Genomic DNA, 15000 nt, shown 5'->3' with positions numbered 1-15000 from the left:
CACCATACTCTTTCTTTAAGTCATTATACAAATAATCATACATCAATATCTTTGATAAATCAAGAACTGCTGTTCCAATATAAATTGGTTTATCCATTACAATACTTTCCTTTTTCATATGAATTGCAGAAAAGTTCTCTGAAAAACCTCTTCTCTCTCAAAACTTGGTTTATTTATCAATCTCAAGCTTCTTTCCAAGATGTTGCGAATCTAATGTTTTGCCTGTTTCTAACATTTTCCATAGTCTTTCCAAATACAGCATTATTCATTAATTTATAAAAGTCCCCTTCAAATTTTACTTTTGTATTTGCTCTCATATCTGTATTGAATTGAATATACTTTTTCACCCAAGGACTTTGTTTAAATTTTAAAACTCTATGAATTTTAGCTACTCTCAATCCTTCTCTCAAAAACTGTTTTAAGCTTCTCTGATGTAAAACATATCCCTCTTTATCATAGAATGTTGTTAATAACTTTTCTGTTGATTTGCCTTTAATATTAAAACTTTTATGATAATCACTGAACCATTCTTTCTTTGGGGTTTCTTTCTCACATGCAAAAGGAAGGTCTTTATGCTTATTATGAAGAACACTCGGTACCTCAAATCAACTTCAAAATAATAACCTTCTTCTTCGTCATTCAATTCCTCTTGAGAAGAAATAACAATATTCATCAAAGCCTTTTCATAATCCTTTTCTTCCACCCACTCTAATTTACCATAAGGTAGAGATTGAGACATTGCCCATCCATACAAATTATTAGCATCAAAATACATCAAATAATTACTATCTTTTTCACTATCATAATTTGGAAGATATTTATTATTTGCTTTAGCATATCTTTTTGAACATACTTGTGATATTCCACCTCTCTTGGACTTCTCAATCATCAAAAGCATATCCACATCACTGATTAAATCTATATCTTGTTTTGTCATTTTCAACATTGCACTCCAAGCTAAACCAGGAGCTGTGAAATAGTGGGCAGGGTCTAATCCATAACAATTTTTATTATGACAGAGTGTTCTAAAAGCCTCAAACACATCAGCTAACAATAAAACATCTGTTTTTAGATATAAATCGTGATATTCTCCAAGGTTCTTTATCTTAAATAATTTCCATATTTCTTGTGCGTGTTTATATTCCTTATCACTTATCTCTTCTTCATAAAGGTTATTATAGAAACTTTCTTTGATGGAAGTTGTGTTTCTTTAAATCTCATAAATGAATCCATATAATCATAAGGATAAATTCCCTTACTTGTAAGAATTTTCTCTTTACTTTGAATTTCATTCCTTGTTTGAATTTCCTCTCTCGTAAGAATTCCTTCTTTAATCAGAATTTCATCTTTAATCAGAATTTCCTCTTTAGTTAGAATTTCATTCATTGTTCGAATTTTCTTTATGATTAGAATTTCATCTTCAGTTAGAATTTCTTCATTAATTACAGTTTCCTCTTTACTTTGAATTCTCTCTTTAATCTGAATTTCCTCTTTAGTGAGAATTTCCTCTTTGGGAAGGAATGAATTAAGATTTGGAAAAGAGTCCGTGGAGCTTAGATTTGATGCGAGGTAGGCTAGTGGTGTTCCCATAAACTTGTAAGAATCTAGAAACCTAATACGAGTTAAAGGTTTTGTGAATATCATTTTTGAAAATGAAATATACTTTTGACTTGTGTTTGTTATGGCAGAAATATTCCCTGGTGTTTTTGAAAGTTCATTTATAAATAGATGTGTATCATAGTTGGCGCTGTTGTGAAGAAAGACTGGAATAAAAGAAGGTAATTTATAATTAAGATTACAACAGGAATGAGCGGGACCTCTATATTTACCAGTAAGATGACAATGGTCTCTAACTTTAGACTCCTTAATTTCCCCTAACAAATATGACAGATATTGTTCATTCTAAATTCTAATTTTTCTTCTTTGGTTAATTTCATCGGTTCATTTGTTTCTTTCATTAATTTAGTGAGTCTTATACAATCCTTTTCTAATCGTTTTACAAACTCTTGTGAAGCATTTTTTCCACGATAATGTTCAAGTTTGTTATACTTTTCTCCAACAGATGATTTGATATAATAACAGAAACCACAAGGAATATGTTTTTGATATTTATTTGTATATGGTTCTTTTGGATTAGGAGAAGCAGTATTTATCTTTTTAAGGATACACTCAAAATCAGCGTATATCACAAATGGGTGCATGATAGATTTATTATAATCTTCAAAAGAAATCTTTTCACCAGGTTTAGGCATTGTAATTACAGCTGATTTATGATTACTACAATATTTTGAATGTTGTTCTAATCGTTCTTTTGTATGAAATGAATTAAGACATCGCTTACAAGGATATATTTTGTTTGCTGTTCTGAATACCTGAGAAGAGATTAATCTTGATAAATTATTGATGTATGTGTAATGTGAATTCTTTCCAACACTAAAATATAAAAGATCAATGTGTGTTTCTTCATTTTTATAGTTGTTTGAAATTTTTAATATTTGAACTTTGTTTGTATCCGTTAATCCATATACATTAATAGAAAGATTATTCTTTTTCTCAAATTTAGGAATATCTGTTAGTGGCATTGGGAATTTAAAATCTTTAATGTCCAAGGTATTCTCATATTTCATATATTGTTTTACTCTTTCTGAATTACATTTTGGTGGATGTAAGTGAGCAAGAACAGACCAGAGAAAACATTTATTATCATTGTTCTTAATATTAACAACTGCCTTCTTTAGTTTTATTTCTTTTGGTAATTCAATATAAGAAGAAGCTTTAAGAGGGTTTGATTTTAGAATGTGTATATCTAAAAGATGATTTTTTTAATATTGAATCCACTTCCTACCACTGTATTATCAACATCCTCCTCTTGTCTTGATAGTTCTTCATAAACCCCACTATTCAAAAAATCTTGAAATGATGTTATAAAATGAAGATCTGTTCTCATATAAGGAGTTTGTTCTTCATCTTGTCTTTTCATATTCATTTTCACTCCCATATAAAACTTTAAAGTTTTCATTTCTTTTTAATGTCTTTTTAATAAAATTTTCAACATCAGGTTTCACTATTTCAATTGATTCAGCTATTGATGATGGACCGGGTTCTCCAAATTGAAAAATCCTTATTTTTATATGCCCTTTAAATGCCCCATCAGTGTTTTCAATATAATAGTCTCCCTTTACTTTAAACTCATTTTTCTTGTGTTTTTGTGATTGAAGATGTTTATTATAACTACTCTTCAAAACATCCTTTGAACAGATATCACAATGTTTTCTTTCCAACTCAAGAGGAGATATTTTATGAAACAGATTAAATGTGTGTTTGTTGGTTCGGAGGTGTTTTCTATAATGTTTATATTCGTGATTACAAACATCGCAGTACGTTGTATTCACCATATTTATAGAATAAAACTTTGCTTAAACTAAAATTTTCTTGATGAAAATTTCGTTTGTTTTACAGGTGAATCTGTGCTTAAAACCATTTTATCCTCCAACTTTTTCACTTAATAAATACAATGTTTCAAGACACAAAAGACAAGTTTCAATCAATCTCTTCATCTGTTAAAGATACTGAGAAATATGTCAAGGATGTAAAATTGAACAAAGATAAATATAACAACTATTGGATAAAAACTATTATGGTAAATAATATGAGTTCTTCAATTTCCTTCAGTGGAAGGGCTTTTAGTATACCTGGTAGAACATCAGTTAAATTAATTCTAACAAAAGTTTCTCCTCTCCTTCTAGTAATATATTCAAAACTAGAAAAAGCAATGAAACAAGAAAAAGTATCAAAGAACAAAAACCTTATGGATGAAGCTTTAGAAAGAAAAGATAAGACCATCTGTAATATGCAAGGAGAAATTTGTATTTTTTTCAACAACCCTAAAGATGTAAATCCTGATGAAATAAAGGATGTTAATATATCAGGTGAAATGACATTTCGTTCAATAGTAGTTAACGATAATTTTAAAATTACCTTTAATATAAAAATGTTGTCGTTGAATCTGATAATGAAAAAGTATATCGATATCGATGGTAATATACAACTGAAAGTATAGATGAATTTCAGTTTAAGTAAAGTTTTACTTTATAAATATGCTAGACTTTCCTGATTCTCCATATGACAAATTTGAGAATTGTCCTGCGTGTGAAAGACGGGATTAAACACAGAGTCAAAAGCCTATAAACAATGTATATTCTGTGATTATCTTCTAATTAATGATAATAAAAATATAAAAAGGAAAATAATTCTTTTAGATTTACACCAAAAATGAATTACTTTACAAGATTGATTAGAGAAATGAATGTAAAGTATGAGGATGATAACACACCTTTCCTTACAAGGGAAGAAACTGAACGTATAAGAGAAATGTTCAAAGGATTGTTGTTGTATATTATTCATGGATGTAATTTTCAGGGAAATATCAACACAAGATATTGTATAAATAAAATAATGGATTATCTGGAAATTAAACCTGAACTTAGGATAAAATATAGAGTTTCTAAAAAAGCCAATAATAAATTAAATAACCTGTTTTTCAAATATATAAATGAATGATTTTTTACCTATTTGGGAAAATAAGATAAAATTTAACAACCATAAAAATCTCCCAAATTCATTAAGATGTCTCATAGTTGGTTCAAGTGGATGTGGAAAAACCTGCTTACTTTTAAAAATGCTCCTCACTCCCAACTTTTTAGATTATGACAATTTAATAATTTTCACAAAGTCGAAGTTTTCAACCAGAGGATCACCTACTCTCACAAGGTTTTAATCCTGGTCTTCAAAAAAAAGATATAATCGGCTTATTTAAACATCAAAAACAACAAAATGATTATAACATTGAAGATATAATTCAACTATTTTGTGAAACACAGAGATGTAAAAAGAAATCAAATCCTATAACTTGTATTCTTAGTGATAATACGGATGATATACCGTCTTCCCAAGATTTGGATAAATCAAAAAAGAACCTCAAGTTATCTTTGATGATTGTGTTAATGAGAGAAACCAAACGGTAATGGACAGCTACTACACAAGAGGGAGACATTCTTCTTGTAATTGTATTTATCTTAGTCAATCGTACTTTCAACTTCCTCGTCGTTCCATCAGAAACAATGCTAATACTTTTATTTTATTCAAGTTAAATTCAATAGATATCAATAATTTTTGGAGAGATAATTGTTCTACATTATGTAGTAAAAAGAAATTTGAGGATTATATGAAGCACACGACTGAAAAATATAAATATATTGTTGTGAAACAAGATGAGATATTAAGGGATATATTTTTTGTTTTATAAACAATTACATATATAAATGACAACTATTATTATAAATCTTGTGGGTAAATCTGCTTCTGGAAAAAACTTTCATAAATCAAGGTTCTTGTGTAGTACAAATGAGAATATTGTAAATTTACTTAAAAAACACCCCGTGATACGCATTGTATCAACAACAACTAGAGCAATAAGACCTGGAGAAGTAAAAGGTGAAGATTATCACTATATTTCAGTGGAGGAACATATGCGATTGAGGAATGAAGGTCAAATGTTTGAGGAGGTTTCTCTTGGTACAACAAAATATTCACATTGTAAGAGTGAGTTAAGGAAACTAAAATCTGGTGGTGTTGGGATATTAGAAACTAATCCAGAAGGAACGAGACAAATTATTAAACATCTGAGTGGAGTGAAGATTTTATCATTCGGTTTTGATGTTGATGAAGAAACTCAACGCAAACGTATGAAAAGCAGAGATGCAAGTATTAGTGAAGAAGAAATTACAACTCGCATTAATGTTAATAAAGAATTTGATGAAATATTTAAAGAAAAGGATTTATTTGAACACATCTACTTGAATGATGAAGAAAAAGAAAATTTCCCTGTTGATCTTTACAATTCATTAAATGATATTTTACAATAAATAAATGGATGTAAAAGAAAGAGCAAGAAGATTTAAGGAACATCAAGAGTTGGTTTCAAAAGTTGTAAAACAACAGGAAGACATAAAGAAGAAACGCAGACAGAAACTAACGGGCGAAGAAGCATTTGAAAGAAAAACAAGAGAAATTTTTTAAACCACTTTTAAAAACTTCCCAAGAAAAATGAAAGATGTTTCCACAGTTCCCACAGTAGAATATACTCCCAGAAAGCTCCAAATGTTGAAAGATTTCAGTCAAATGACGGAGGAAGAATTAGAGCATATTGGAGAATTAGAACATGATGAAGGTTTATTTCAACAACTGGAAGAGATTAATCAACCCCCTGATTATATTGTGAATGCTGTTCAAAACAATGAATATTCAGCGGATTCAAAAACCAAAGCAGGACTCATTCCAACAGAACAACCAGCAATATTTCATCTTGTTCAAGAAAAGGTATTGATATTTAATGATGAATTAAGGTTCTTAAGTTCTGCTCAACCCCCTGTTAAACTAACTCCGAGATTAATGTTTCTTCTCACAAAAGATGGAAGACAAGGTTCAACTGTGAAGGATGAATCAAAGTATATTGATAAACCATTGGATATGGAAAATAATGATGATAGAGTATATATTGATTTGCTGAACACTCTAAATTATAAGGTTATTCTTTCTGGTAAAAGTAGGAAGAATGAGAAGGAGAAACACATTATTCAGGCTTTAAGTATCCTTGGTTCAGGTGTTAGTTTTCTTCCAAATGACCCATCGCAATTAGTTAATAGACTGTTATTGTTGTTAGGCAGTCAGAAGGCTGGAAATAACAATTGTTTTAATGAAGCATCAGCCATTTTAGACCAGTTGATGAACATGAAAATAATTAATAAATATCAATATAAAGACATTTTATCTCATATTAAATAAGATGAGAAGCACAATCCTTAGTTTCAATTTCACAACAAGCGACCACACATCTTCATTCCCATACCCACTACAACTTGACACAACAAAAGAATATGAGGCATCTTTATTGTCCATGGAAACTTATAATACCTTATTTAATATAACTGATAAAAATGACAAGTTTAGTTATAATCCCGGAAGTGGATACAAAACGATAACAGTCTCACCCGAGCATATGAGATTTCTCAAATATCTTCCGAAATTGCTCGCCTTATGAAAGAACAGGGTGATGAACCAAAAATATTGTTATAAACATTCAAAAACATACTTCAAAATCAACGATTAAAGTTAAAAATAACTACAAGGTTGATTTCACAATTGATAATTCATTTAGAGAGTTATTGGGTTTCTCCTCAAAAAGATTGAAACTAATGGGACGTTTTACAGTGATAATGTCATTCAAATATCCTCAGGAATAAATTCGGTGTTAATTCACTGTGATTTGATTGATGGTGCTTATAATGATGGAAAAAACAAATACAATATTTTCATTCAGTGCATACTCAACCCCAATTGGTTATAAATTTAATATGGAACCTAAAAATTTGGTTTATCTACCTGTGTCAGGAAAACCATACACAGAGTAAATTTTAGGATAACCGACCAAGATAATCGTGTGATTTCTTTTAATGGAGAAGTTATATCCATCAGAATTCACCTACGTGAAGTTTTCCAATAAATAAATACGATGGTTATTGTGAGGAAACACGAGTTGGGAAAATATAAAATAATTACAGGGGATGGGATGTTCCTTTCCCCATACTACAAGGGTGAAGGTATGTATCTTGGTAGAGGATACTATAAACCTAAGAGACAAAGGGGTGTTGGACATCAATTTAGAGGAGATGGGATAATTGATACTCTCATGGGTATTGGTTCAACTATTCTTAAACATAAAGATCTAATTGGTTCAACTGCTTCTGCTGTGGGAAATGTAGCAGGTGCTGTAAAGAGTATAAAAGATGCTCAGAAGGAATCTCATAAATTACAAGCAATAAAAGAAATTAAGAAAGGCAAAACTCAGTTGTCCACACAAGAACGACAGAAAATAATTCAAATACTTGGATCAGGGTTTCAAAAGTTTTAACATCTTTTTTCCTAAATAAATACAAGTATGGAAGCAATTGATAGTATCTATGATTTGGATGATACTATTATTATCTCAAACTCCACTAAAAAGAAGATTACTTCAAGGTAAATGCAATAACTGGAACAGACTGGAATACGAATGGTACAAAAAGTTTTGAAATAAATAATCAACAAACCTATTTGAATCTCTCCGAAAGTTTCTTGTTGTGTAAATTTAAATTCACTAAAGCTGGGAATAACACAAACGCTACACTTGTAAATGATTTCTTCTGGAAAATGTTTGATAGTGTGCGTTTGTATATTGGAACACAAGAAGTTGAAGCGGTTGATTATGTCTCTGCTGTATCTGAAATGATAAAATTTACACTCTATACATTCAGTGATAGAATGGGAAAGGGGTCTGTCGAAGGTTTTATTCCTGATATGTCAACGGGAACAAACACAGACCCTGGATATATTCAAAGGAAAGGAGCGTATAATGATGATACAAAAGCAGAAAATAGTTTTACTGTGGCGGTTCCTCTTAAAGGTATATTTGGATTTTGTGATCATGATAAAGTTCTGTATGGTCTTAAAATTAGATTTCAACTACAAAGGAATGATAATGAAAATAGATTGCTTTTTGGTGTTGGTAATGCTTTTGGTGATCAGAATAAATTTGTAATTGAGGAGATGAGTTGGTATATCAGTGAATATACTCCTAATCTTAAAACAGAAGAGATGTTGAATCGAAGACTTAACTCAAAGAAACCACTCAGTGTATCATACCTCAAAAGAAGATGTCAACACGTTAAACTCAATCAAACTACTTACACGTGGAATTTGGGTGTTCTGGAAGGAAAGCCACGATATCTGTGGATCATTTTTAAAAAGCCAGATGGTGATACTGCGACTGATAAGAATAATGCATTGAGTGATAATGCTAAGGTGAAACAACTTCGCGTTTCTCTAGATGGAACATTTTATCCACGAGATAGATTGGAAATTAATTGGGAAAAAATGATTTTGCTGAAGCATACAAGTCTTACCAAAAGGTGTGTGAAAGTAATGGAAATAAAGAACCTATTTTGGATATGACAGCATTTAAAAGTTTGTATACAATCTATGCGTTTGACCTGAGCGCGCAAAAGGAAACTATAAAGTCTAATCGAGTGGATACTTCCCTATACATTGAAAGAGGAGAGAGTGAAGAAGTTGATACATATTGTTTGCTTTTGGAAGAAACAGAATTGCAGATTAATACAGATAATGGTGTGATGATTAGTCTCACATAATTTTTTGTTAAATAAATGAGTGGCAAAGTACCAACTGGGGTATATGTTAATCAAATCAATCTTCATAAACTATCATCTTGTGTTCAAAATCAAAAGCCTTGTACGATTAACGTTAATACAATTCAGAGAAAAGGAGCAGTAAGAATTGATGTTTTGCTCACAAGAGAACAGGTTAAAATCTTGAATGACACTGGCTCACTTAAAATTAAAATGACAAAACCAATGTTGAAAAATATTCAATAAGAGAGACGAGTGGAGGATTTCTCCCATTTCTAATTCCTTTATTTGCTGGTTTAAGTGCGGTTGGAGCATTGACGGGTGGTATTTCAACAGCGGTGAAAACTGCCAACGAAAGGAAGGCTCAACTCCAGGCTCAAAAAGAATTGGAAAGACATAACAAAGAGTTGGAGAAACAAATTAGTGGAAGTGGCGTAATTGTAGATTTTGCTGAAAAACTTGAAGGTCTGCCTGATAAAGCGAGATTGTTAGTTGGAGATATGCTTTCTTCTATTGCACAAGCAGGTGTAAAATTAACGAAAAGAGGTAATGGATTATATCTTTCTAATAAATAAATGAGCATTGATGAGTGGTTGAAAGAATTTGGAAAGAATACAACATCAAATTTACAACTTGCCAAATATTGTAAGAAATTAAAAATTCAAAATGTGGTTATTTGTATGAGAGATGAATTAACAAATGTGCCGAAACATACAAAGAATATTATTATGAACTTAGAAGATAATAATGGGAACGGTTCTCATTGGGTTTGTATTTTTAATAATCAAGACAAATATTATTTTGATAGTTTTGGTCTTCCACCACCTGTTGAAGTCATAAAATTCTTACAGAATGGTGTTTATCAAACATTTCAAGTCCAAGAATTAAATTCCAAGTGTTGTGGTCAATTATGTCTATATGTGTTATTTCAACTCAACAAAAATAAAAAATTTTATGATATTATTTTTAATCTAATATAAATGACTTATGTTGGTAAAGATGGTTCTATCTTTGGTGTATCTCAAGAACTGGATATTGATTTATCAAATTATTATACAAAGGCACAGGCTGAACGACATAAATATAATATAAACAAAAATATTAACATGAAAAATGCTTATAAATTAAAAAATTATCCAAGCCCAACTGACGCGAATGACTTGGTGAGATTAAGCGATTTATCACAATATATATACTTGAATAAAACGGCTGTGTATTCCAAAGATACAGAAGTGTTGATATTATCTCCAGGTCATACAGAATTCACAGTTCGAATTAAAATAAATTTTTATAAAGAAGGGCGTATCGTTTGTATGAGAATAGAACAATGGGGGTATGATATGAATGATTTAGGGTATAATTGGTCATTTAAAATTAACCTCGAAGACCTGGAACAATTAAATCAGTCTCGTAAGGAAGAATATTATCCACTTGGTATCGAGAATGAGTTTTGTGGGTCCACGATTAGTAAACAACAAATAAAAGAATTTAATAAGGGTAAATATAATAATGGTTTTGCCCTTGTTTATCTCATGAAAACAGAAAAACAGGATTATATATAATAAGTAAGGAAATACAAAATGATTTAACTATGGGAAGATGGGGAGGTGTTTCGTGCCATAATATTATTCTAACATATATTTCTAATACATAAATGACAGCAAGAAGGCTTCAAGAAAATTATCATTTCTGTGTCCAAGCATACCTTCAAGAAAAGGGTATTCGGTATTTTAATAAATATGTTCTACAACATAAGAATGAGGTATTTTCAATAAAAGATTGGCATTATGCTGATGTTGATAAACCGACAACTTTAGATTTAATTAGAATGTTAAATAATGAAAAAATTATAAAGTTAAGAAAAGGTAAGGCTCTTTTAGAAATTCAAAAGAAATTTTATTGGTTTCCTGTTGTAAAAAATTATTTTCGATGCAGGAATAACAAGAAATCCTGATGAATATATGTATAATATTCTATGGGGTGTAAACGATTCAAGGATAGTAAGGGATGAGGAAGGAGTTGAAGAAGAGAGGGAAGAGGAGGAAAAGGAGAATGAGGAGAGGGAGAAGAAAGAGAAGGAGGAAAAGGAGAAGAAAGAGAAGGAGGAAAAAGAGAAGAGAGAGAAGGAGGAGAGGGAGAAGAAAGAGAAGGAGGAAAAAGAGAAGAGAGAGAGGGAGGAGAGGGAGGAAAGAGCGAGACAAAATAAATATCAAAATATGGAAACCAGTGAGATTCAAAAAAGATTGGCGGTATTACAGAAAATAACTCAACCCACCGAGGAGGAAAACAAAGAATTGACAAGTCTATTTGCAATATTTTCTTCAAGACTATTGACATCGTCAAGCTATTCATTTTAATTCAAGTTTTTTCTTAAATAAATGGAGGAGAGAGTGAAGGCATTTCTTAGGATTCTTTATGTTTTAAAAATTAAGATTCAAATGTGCATGTTGGAAACTAAAAGGTTTTTGCACTCTGCAGGACTTTTTCACATAAATAAATGAGTTATTGTCTCAAATGTAAAAAGAAAACTAATACTAAAAATATTTCATATATTAAAAGTAAAAATAACAGGGTTATCCAAAAAGGTATATGTTCGGTGTGTGGTTCAAAAAAAATCAATTTATCTCCAAACACAAACTCGGAGGAGATATACAAAAGTTTTTATCAGGAAGTAAATTTACAACTACTGGAATACCAGGGGAATTACATCTTCCAGGGTATTCTTTCTGTGGTCCAGGCACAAACTTGGATAAAAGATTAGATGAGGCAGACAATCCTAAATCCTGGAGTAAACCAATCAATAGAGTTGATGAAGTGTGCATGAGACACGATATTGATTATGGGAATACCACAACGTTGGAAGAAAAGCATGAAGCCGATAGAGAAATGTTGTATAATTTGTCTCTGATACAAAATCCAACCTTGAGAGAAAAAGTTGATAGGTTCATCGTGAAGAAGATGATTAGTGCTAAATTGAAACTTGGACTTGGAAATTCAAAAAACTCATAGGCTCTAATGATGCCATTAAGACTGAAGAGCAATTAGCTGATGAATTACATAAACCAATATTCACAAAGTTTCAGAGAAGGAAAGTTTATTCCAAGGAAGTTGATTATATCTGGTCTGCTGATTTGATTGAACTCAATAATGATAAGGGGTACAAGTATGCTTTAACCGTTATTGATTTGAGGAGTAGATATGCGTGGGTTGTCCCTTTAAAAACAAAACAGGTAATACTCTTATGTTAGCTTTTCAACAGATATTTAATAAAAGTAAGAGAAAACCTAAAAAATTGTGGACTGATGAGGGTAGAGAGTTTTATAACAAGACATTTATGAATTTTCTAAAAAATAACAGTATTACATTATACAGTACCTTTAATGAAGGGAAGGCAGTTGTTGTTGAACGTTTTAATCGTACCTTAAAAGAGAGACTATATAAAAATTCACACAACTCGGTTCACAACAATGGTTATCTTTTATTCAGGATATTGTGGATAAGTATAATGACACGATTCACACGTCAACGAATATGAAGCCATCAGAAACATTTACAAAATTAAAATATGAAAAAGAGATTAATGTCAGAAAACCTAAGTTCAAAGTTGGTGATATCGTAAGAATATATAGGTGGAAATCTCATTTTGAAAAGGGTTTTACTGAACGATGGACGAAAGAACTTTTTAAAATTGTTGATGTAATAGATACAGTTCCTTGGACTTATAAAATATATGATTTGGAAGGGGAAGAGATTTTAGGTTCATTTTATTCACAGGAATTACAAAAGACAAAGATAAATTGAAATTTTTTGACTCCGCCCCTTTTGACTCCACCCACACAAGCCCCACCCACACAAACCCCGCCCACACAAGCCCCACACAAACCCACCACACACAAACCCCACACAAGCTCCAATAAATTGAAATTTTTTGACTCCGCCCCTTTTTGACTCCACCCACACAAGCCCCACCCACATAAACCCCTCCTACACAAACCCCACACAAGCTCCACACAAGCTCCACACAAGCTCCACACAAGCTCCACACAAGCTCCACACACACACAAGCTCCACCCATATTCACATAATTAGTGATTAGTTAATTAGTTCCCCCACACACAACATGTTTATTTAATTAAAAAATTATCCACCCATCCACACAAGCTCCACTCATCCACCCATCCACCCATCTCTCCACCCATCCATTGATCAACACAAACCTCATCCACATTCGCCCTGCCCACATAAACCCTGCCCACATCAACCCCTCCCACATAAGTCCTGTCTACACAAGCTCCACACAAAAACTCCACACACATAAACCCTGTCCACATAAACCCCTCCCACACAAGCTCCACCCACATAAACCCCGCACACACATCCCGACCACACAAGACCCACCGAAGCCCCGCCCACATAAGCCCCACCCACATAAACCCCTCCCACACAAGCCCCACCCACATAAACCCCGCCCACACACACCCCGCCCACACAAGCCCCACCGAAGCCCCGCCCACATAAACCCCTCCCACACAAGCCCCACCCACACAAGCCCCACCCACACCCCGCCCACACAAGCCCCACCGAAGCCCCGCCCACACAAGCCCCTCCCACACAAGCCCCACCCCCTCATCCCCCTGTGCGCCCCCACCTTTGACCCACCACCTCCCTCATCCCACCCCCACCCTTCCCCACACACACACATGTGGAGGGGAGGGATGGGATGAGGGGGTGATGGGTCATTGGGCGGGCGCACCTACCCTCCCTTCATGTTTTGATCCTCTTCTTGTAATTCAGAATCAAGTAATTGTATACAAAACAAATATAATTTATTAATATTGAAAATATTAAATATTCATTTGCGAGAATGTATAATCTTTCCCAGCAATCTTCTCCAGATGTCTTGTGATTTCGAAACTCAGACACCATATTCTGTTTTGAAACAAAAAGTGGATAATAATTACATGGTAATATGAGTAAGCCTCGTTGACCACTGAATTAACACACCAGGAGGCCGACTCAGCCTGTCATCCTTTCAAGGTCAATAAAATTAATTCCAGTGTACTGACAAAACCGCGTTCAAACTAATAATGCAACCAACATTAGACGACATTCTAAAGAGAGAGTGATATTAATAATAATTCAGAAATATTTACCTCCAGAAAATCATGTGTTGTACAAGATTGCTTCAACAGCTGATGTTGTGCGATAGTGCTGAAAAAAAAAAAAAATAAGTCAAGGGTATAGATGAAGAGACAGACAGACAGGGAAAGCAACACACACACACACACACACACACACACACACACACACACACACACACGCACACACGCACACACGCACACACGCACACACGCACACACGCACACACGCACACACGCACACACGCACACACGCACACACGCACACACGCACACACGCACACACACACACACACACACACACACACACACAGACACACATAGACACACGTGTCTCACCATTGGTTTAATTCATTCGAGATCAGAGACCAGTCATTATAAATCATTGATCTCTTCAATAAGAGCAGAGAGAGGTAGGTAGGAAGACAGACAGAGAGAGACACACACACACACACACACACACACACGTGTCTCACCATTGGTTTAATTCCTTCGAGATGATAGGACGTGATAAGACTTCGTGCCACTCATTGAAAATGTCTTTCAATTCTCTTCTAAAATCATTGATCTCTTCAATAAGAGTATTAATTTCATGAACCACGTCGTGATACGTAAACTCA

This window comes from Eptatretus burgeri, chromosome 2 (assembly GCF_056783735.1).
Source record: "Eptatretus burgeri isolate ZD-2024b chromosome 2, Ebu_testis_v1, whole genome shotgun sequence".
Taxonomy (NCBI): Eukaryota; Metazoa; Chordata; class Myxini; order Myxiniformes; family Myxinidae; genus Eptatretus; species Eptatretus burgeri.
This window is presented reverse-complemented; position numbering follows the sequence as displayed.